The 7,221-nt window shown below is 42.9% G+C and overlaps 1 long non-coding RNA gene across 3 annotated transcripts; it reads right to left on the bottom strand.

Annotated features, from left to right (window-relative positions):
- Window positions 1-1,965: 1,965 nt before the first annotated feature.
- On the bottom strand, window positions 1,966-5,525 carry LOC123079255 (uncharacterized). Of its 3 annotated transcripts, none has more exons than XR_006437912.1 (4): window positions 4,009-5,525; window positions 3,349-3,584; window positions 2,674-2,892; window positions 1,966-2,569 (listed from the first exon to the last, which is right to left on the bottom strand). It is a non-coding gene; the product is annotated as an uncharacterized lncRNA (long non-coding RNA). The 3 variants fall into 3 exon arrangements; XR_006437913.1 differs by having other exon boundaries at window positions 2,674-2,836; XR_006437911.1 differs by having other exon boundaries at window positions 2,674-3,584.
- Window positions 5,526-7,221: the final 1,696 nt, after the last annotated feature.

Here is a 7,221-nt window from a genome sequence, read left to right as displayed (position 1 = left end):
CGCGTAACAGAATATTATTCTGTTACCCTATTTGAACTGATGGTTTCAGGCGGTTGTACTGATGAGTTTCATCTCGTCGAACTGATTGTCTTTTCGTCGGAATGGGGCGTATAATATATCGTTGGAAAGCTATTTACATCTACATTACAAATATATATATGAATTTTTTGCAAAATCATCACGGGTTAAGAGCAGTTTTGCAAAAACCGTTTTCTTTTTCAAAACCGAGAACGTGAATCGTATTTTGGACTCAATTTTCAAACGGTTTGTTGGAATTGAGCAAATAAGATGGCGTTGGAAAGCTGGTAAAAATCCGCATCTTCCATGTATCTACTGTTTTTTAAAATTATATACAATTTAAAAGTAATTTGAAAAACGGTGAAATTCTAGGCGAAACGTATTTTCGCGTTTTTTCAAACGGTTTGTCGGATTGACGCAAATGATACGGCGTTGGAAAGCTATGAAAAATGTGCAACTTTTTCGTATAGAAATGATTTTCTAATTCCTTACAGTTTAAAAACGAATTTGAATACGGTCAAATTTGATTTTGAACGTGATTTTTTAAAAAAGTTTGTCGAAATGGGGCAAATAATATACCGTTGGATAGCTATCGAAAATGCGAAACTTAGTCATGTTGAACGTTTTATCAAATTCGCAATCGTTGATGAGTAATTTTGAATACGGTGAGACACGTCGTGATGTTTTTCCGTCTAAAAAATAGAGTACTTGCACTGATCTACGTGTGCGTTTGTACTAATGTTTTTTCATAGAGTAATTTTGAAAGGTTCCAAAAAAGGAGTACCTGAACGGATGTCTGTATGGATTTATACTGAGCGTGTTTTCACAGACTAGACTTTACTCTATTTTTTTGTGTGTTTTCCTCGTAACTTTTCAACGATTCATGGTATCATCGTCCCCGAACTTGCATGGTTTATATCGTTGAACTGAATGATAATTTTTTTAAAGAAAATGTTTTGTGTGTTTTTTTAACTAACATTTTTTCCAACGATGTTCTGGACTTCTCTCATTTTACGAGTTGAACTTTTACCCTTTAAATTTCCGTGTGGTTTCTTTTTTTTAAGCTTTTTAAATTATGAACTTGTTGTGTTTTTACAATTTCAAAGCTAGCAAAAACAATTCTAAGTTACCGACTCATTTCAGGATATCAGAGATACAAATTGCCATCACCAAAATCAAGCATTAATCCGATCAAAGAGATGAAATACATTGACTTAACTTCCAAAAGGAATACATGTTCTACGGCCGACGTAAAGACATGTAGAAGAATATTTATTAGCAGAATGAATTATACACAGTCGGGATTAGTTGCAAAACGAACTACCAGTACTGTAGATATTAGAAAATTTGAACTTCTAGTAATTCATTCCATCAGCGACTCGAGTTTTTGAAGTCTTTCTCTGCACAAACTTTGAACATCAACAACATTCGCACCACGACACATCAAAGCAGTAACTGTACCATTTTTTTGTACATACAAGCATACAAAAAATAGAGTACTTGTACTGATCTACGTGTGCGTTTGTACTGATGTTTTTTTCATAGAGTAATTTTGAAAGGTTCCAAAAAAGGAGTACCTGAACGGATGTCCGTATGGATTTGTACTGAGCGTGTTTTCACATACTAGACTTTACTCTATTTTTTTTATGGTTTTTCTCGTAACTTTTCAACGATTCATGGTATCATCGTCCCCGAACTTGCATGGTTTATATCGTTGAACTGAATGATAATTTTTTTAAAGAAAATGTTTTGTGTGTTTTTTTAACTAACATTTTTTCCAACGATGTTATGGACTTCTCTCATTTTACGAGTTGAACTTTTACCATTTAAATTTCCGTGTGGTTTCTTTTTTTTAAGCTTTTTAAATTGTGAACTTGTTGTGTTTTTACAATTTCAAAGCTAGCAAAAACAATTCTAAGTTACCAACTCATTTCAGGATATCAGAGATACAAATTGCCATCACCAAAATCAAGCATTAATCCGATCAAAGAGATGAAATACATTGACTTAACTTCCAAAAGGAATACATGTTCTACGGCCGACGTAAAGACATGTAGAAGAATATTTATTAGCAAAATGAATTATACAGTCGGGATTAGTTGCAAAACGAACTACCAGTACTGTAGATATTAGAAAATTTGAACTTCTAGTAATTCATTCCATCAGCGACTCGAGTTTTTGAAGTCTTTCTCTGCACAAACTTTGAACATCAACAACATTCGCACCACGACACATCAAAGCAGTAACTGTACCATTTTTTTGTACATACAAGCATACAAAAAATCGCAGGAGCAACACAGTATACCCCGATACGTCGTTGGACTGATGCTCTGGGAATTTTAGAACCGATGAAAAAAATACCTGATACGGAATTTTAGAGCTCTAGGGATCTGTGCTTGTAGTAGATGAACGGATCGACCTGGATGTTCAGGGAATTGGGAGATGCCGCGGGACACCGTTGAGCCGGCCATGGCGAATTTGACACTGTTGCTGTAGTCGGAGCCTAGAGCCTTCAGGTATGGGTTCATCCACTCTCGAACACATACTGCAACTAACGAAAAGGGTGGTATTTCTTAAATACAGAAATATAATAGTAAGTTAAGTGGCAGCAAGTTCAAAAAATTCAGAAAATGAAAACTGAATTGTTGGGCTTACTTCATGCATTAAATTGCACGACTGAGCCGGCGGGCTGCACGTCAAGCCACACAGACACAAAAGTGGTGCGGAATGATTCAGTTACAGGCCTGCTACTGATTCAAGTCATACCCATCCACAACCCGGCAATGGGCTTCCAATATTCATCTTTTTGAGCTGCTACCTTTGATTTTTTATGCATCCCGCAAAAAGAAAATGGACCAAAATTTCAAAGATGAACTGAAAGAGATGAACATAATTCAGTAGAGATGGATGTGGTAAATGATGAGCATCTCGCTGGCCATGAACATAATTCACTAACTGCTTGAGTAAACAACCCGCCACCTTATAGCAATTGATCACTTGAACTTACAGGAAATAGAAAAAAGAACTAAGCTTGCATCATCAAAATCTACAGTTTTTTCTTAAGTGATACATATGTAAAACTTAGGTCAATTGGTGTGACGCACTCAGTTGAACTAGTGTAATATATGTAGTCGAACGGATGTAATTTATTTGTAGTTGAACAAATTGGAGACCTGGCAACGCAACAACATTTTCATTCTATGGTGTCTCGCACATGGTTTGCTAGAACAAGTTGAACTGAATATATTATTCGTTTTGAACTTTGATGAAAGAAGCTACAACTTCTGTTTCCCAAATGTGTACAGAATTTTAAGTTTCCAAGCACAATACCTTCTGTTCTTTTTTGTTGATGAGCACACCGCCCCTGCTCCTGTGGACTGACGGTGCCTCGAAGTGGAGCCTCAGTAGAGGGGATCACGACCGGCGGCTGGGTGCACCGAGATTTGGCCACTGTAGGGGATCCCAGCTACTACCATGTCATCCCCGAGGAGCTTGTAGAGGCGGGGCAGTTGGTCACCAGCAATCTGGTGTAAGTTTGAACTACCAGGTGCACCGGGATTTGGCCGCTTTAGAGAAACAAGAAGTCAGAACAAACATGAATTATATTGGTAACTAAATGCAAGACATTTATATGAGAACTGATGTTGTTTATCGGATACTACCTCTGTAACTAAATGCAAGACATTTTTGCAGTACTTCCCTAAATCCTATAAGTGCAGACCAAATACAGTTACAGAAATAGTACACTAGGAGGTATCAATCGATCTAATCTATAGCACATTTTGCTAATATGTGTGTGTGTGATCCGTAGCGCATAGCCTATGTGTGATTTGTTCCAATTAATCCATGCATTTTTTATCCTCTGCTGCCTGCAACTATGGCTAGACCCGTTGAAGAGGTGGGGAGTTTCAAGTTAATGATTTGCTTTCAGAAACTTCAGACCAGAGCGGAGTAAAGGCTGGAAGGTAAAACTACTGTTAGCATATGTACCTTTTTTGTAGCATCTCATCTCCTTTGCTTCAACTTTGGGCACTTTGATATGGTCAGCCTCTTTGATTTTGCAAGTGCCGGTAGTCCACGAATTGAAACTAGTTCTGGACAATGGTCAAGTGACAATACCTCTAGTAATGGACGATTACTGAGCCAAATGCCCATTTCTTGTCTATAGAAAATACTAATTATTTTACTTTCTTTAGTAGTGCAACTACCTTCAGATTAAAAGGATCTAGATAACACTCATCCATTAAACTGCACATATCTGACATAATTTTCACAGCCTAATAATACATCCATCTCAAAGTATCAGCTATCAGCTCACAAAGTATCAAATACCACAAGAACTTGAAGAAGAATTTTCACTTCACAAAACTATCAGCTATGAGTTCACCGAGTCGAGATGGACAACTCTTTGAGGTCTCAAATATTAGTTCACACAAACTACAAAGCATGGAGTTCATCGAGTCTTAACTATCAGTTCATACAAACTACAAAGCATGGAATTCATAGTTTCAACTATCAGTACACACAAACTACAAACATCGGATTTCATCGAGTCTAAACTATCAGTTCACACAAACTACAAGGGATGAGGAGAGAGAGAGAGAGAGAGCATGAGAGAGAGAATCTTACCCATCAGATCATAGAAACTAGAGATCAGAACAACAATTATCCATAATCATTTTTTGGATCCATCAACTAGTCTGTGACCATGTTGTAGCTACGAGAGAGGGAGCAAGAACACCACATAGCGAGAGAGTTGATGCATGATCAACAGTTCAGGAGATGGAACAGAGCAGGACAAGTAGGCAGATGAGAGATAGCATGGGAGGAAGAAAGCTGAGCTAGGCCCAGGGGTGGAGCACGGGGTGGCCTAAACGCAGCACTTTGAGCGACCGGCCACGGATTGACCAGTTGGACTGCCGATGTGACCACGGCGAGACCGACGTGCATCCTGGTGGAGGTCGCTGGAACTGGATCGGGGTTGTGGGAGGAGGCATGGTGGAGGGGCGATGACCGGATGGAAGCGAGGCAGCCGGGCACGGGGCGCTCAGGGGAGGCTGCCGGCTGGGATCCCATGGTGGCGGCGAGGAGCCACGGTGGGAGGCGGGGGATCCAGACGGAGACGGTTGGGCCGGCGGTGGCGCGCAACCTCGTATGCGGCAGCCGGGCGCTCGGGTCACGCAGCGTACATTGGCGGGGAAAGAGGGAGTCTGGAGGCGCGTCACCGGGAGGGAGCCGGGCGGTGGCGCACTGGGGAGGAGGCCGGGCGGCGGCGCGTCGCCGGGGAGGGAGCCGGGCGGGGGGTGCGGCGGGTCGCCGGATGTGGAACGCGGGGGGCGCGGCGCGGCGCCGGAGGTTGGAGGCGGGGGGCGCGGCGCGGCGCCGGAGGTGGGAGGCAGGGGCACGGCGCGTCGCCGGAGATAGGAGGCGGCGGGGCGCGCGTGGGGTGGTCGGGATCGAGGGAGATAAGTGGGAACGGTGGGGTTAGTGGGTCGTTTGCTTTTTCTCTTTTCCAGCGGGGAAATCACCGTCGGCTTGTATATATATATATATAGGGCCCGAGGGTAACAGAATAGCCATGTCCTATATATATATATATAGTGTTCTCTCCTCTACAGCATTCACTTATAGTTACGTCTTCGAATTTGCCATTTCTCCGAACTAAGTGAATGTGATCGGACCCTAACCCCTTCTGTGCTTCTTCCTCAAACTCTATCTATCTAAGTCATATGCATTCTATTGAAACTTGTCGAATGTCTTTAATGCATCCTTGTCAGCTGAAAATATAGAGACACACATTTAAAACAGCTTCCAATGATATATCTCTTTTGCCTGAATCTCGGAGAAGCCGGAACGACCACCCGACAAACCAGGCGTGCGTGGGAACATGGAACAACTTTCAATGAGTTGCATGCACGCCACGTGTCCATTAGATGTGAACCACCAAGGGCACCTGCGTAATTACGCGATACAGCCTTCCACCTTATAAATACTCGCCCCGCGCGGTCATTATCTCTTCTTCCACCTCGCAACCTCGCTCAAACCCTAGCGCCTCCGCTATCTCGCGTCGACGCTGGAGACGAAGCGCTTAGCTGCCGCGACTTCTTCGACGCCGTCCTCACGCCGGCCGCGGATCTCGTCCTCTCCGCCGCCGCCGTAGGTGTCTTCCGTCGCCAAGTTAGGGCGCGGGAGATTGAACTGCTCGGCTTCTTTCTCTGCCTCGTCTAGCAGTTCGTCAACGGTAATTAAATCTCACTTTTTACTGTCCTTTTTGATCCGTCAAATCCATCCACTTCCACCAAAAGTGGTTTCTATACTTCCAAATCTGGATCTGTCTCTGTCTGCATCTCATATCATGCAAAGGATATTCACTTATGCTTCATAACTAGTTAGATTCCTCACGTGTACTTATTCATGGATTCGTACAAATCTGGAACCAACTCTCTTCAAATAAGTGAATGTCTTCGCTCTATGAGGTCAATGTCTTCAAACTGATTTATCTTCAAAATCATCTGAGAATGCGTATGACCTCTTCCCCTTCCCTCGCACCTTTAATGCTGTCACAGGTACATGTCCGTGGGAGAATCCTTTGGTTCTCATAGTCTGCATTCATTTGCAGAGTTCTTACAGCATCATATTCACTCTCCCGAAGCCAGTTCTTGTCTAACCAGTAGACGGAAGCCTTTCACTGTTCTGAAGCCTATCTTCTTGAATATCATGGCCACAGATAAGTCTGCTAGGAAAGGTGGCAGGCAACGCCGAGGCAATACAGCTCTAGATCTGCCTCCGGATCTGCATGAACTATACAAAACAGATCCAGAGGAGAACTACAATCAGCGCAAGACCCGGATCCAATGGATTCGAAGATATTGGGCAGAACAGTGGTTCAAGTACAACTTCGTCACTGTCGAATATGCTGAGAAGAACGCCATCAAACGCCCATGGGGCGATATTCTGTACAAGAATCTGCAGCCAAAGTCGAAGCCTGAAGCCATTGCTCAAGGTTTCTATCCGTGCTTGGTCCGAGGACCGAAGCCAGAGAATGCCGACCCATCATCCTTATTATGGTGTCGTGACGACAATCTATTCAAGCGCAACTACCAGTTCGCAAAGGAGTCGGCTGCAAAGAACAAGAGGGATTTTGGACTCAACTTCAACCCTGGTCCGTCTGCTCCAAGGCAGGATGGCACTCGCGATGCCAAT

This window comes from Triticum aestivum, chromosome 3D, assembly GCF_018294505.1.
Source record: "Triticum aestivum cultivar Chinese Spring chromosome 3D, IWGSC CS RefSeq v2.1, whole genome shotgun sequence".
Lineage (NCBI taxonomy): Eukaryota > Viridiplantae > Streptophyta > Magnoliopsida > Poales > Poaceae > Triticum > Triticum aestivum.
The sequence above is the reverse complement of the archived record's forward strand: the minus strand, read 5'-3'. Positions and strand labels throughout refer to the sequence as shown.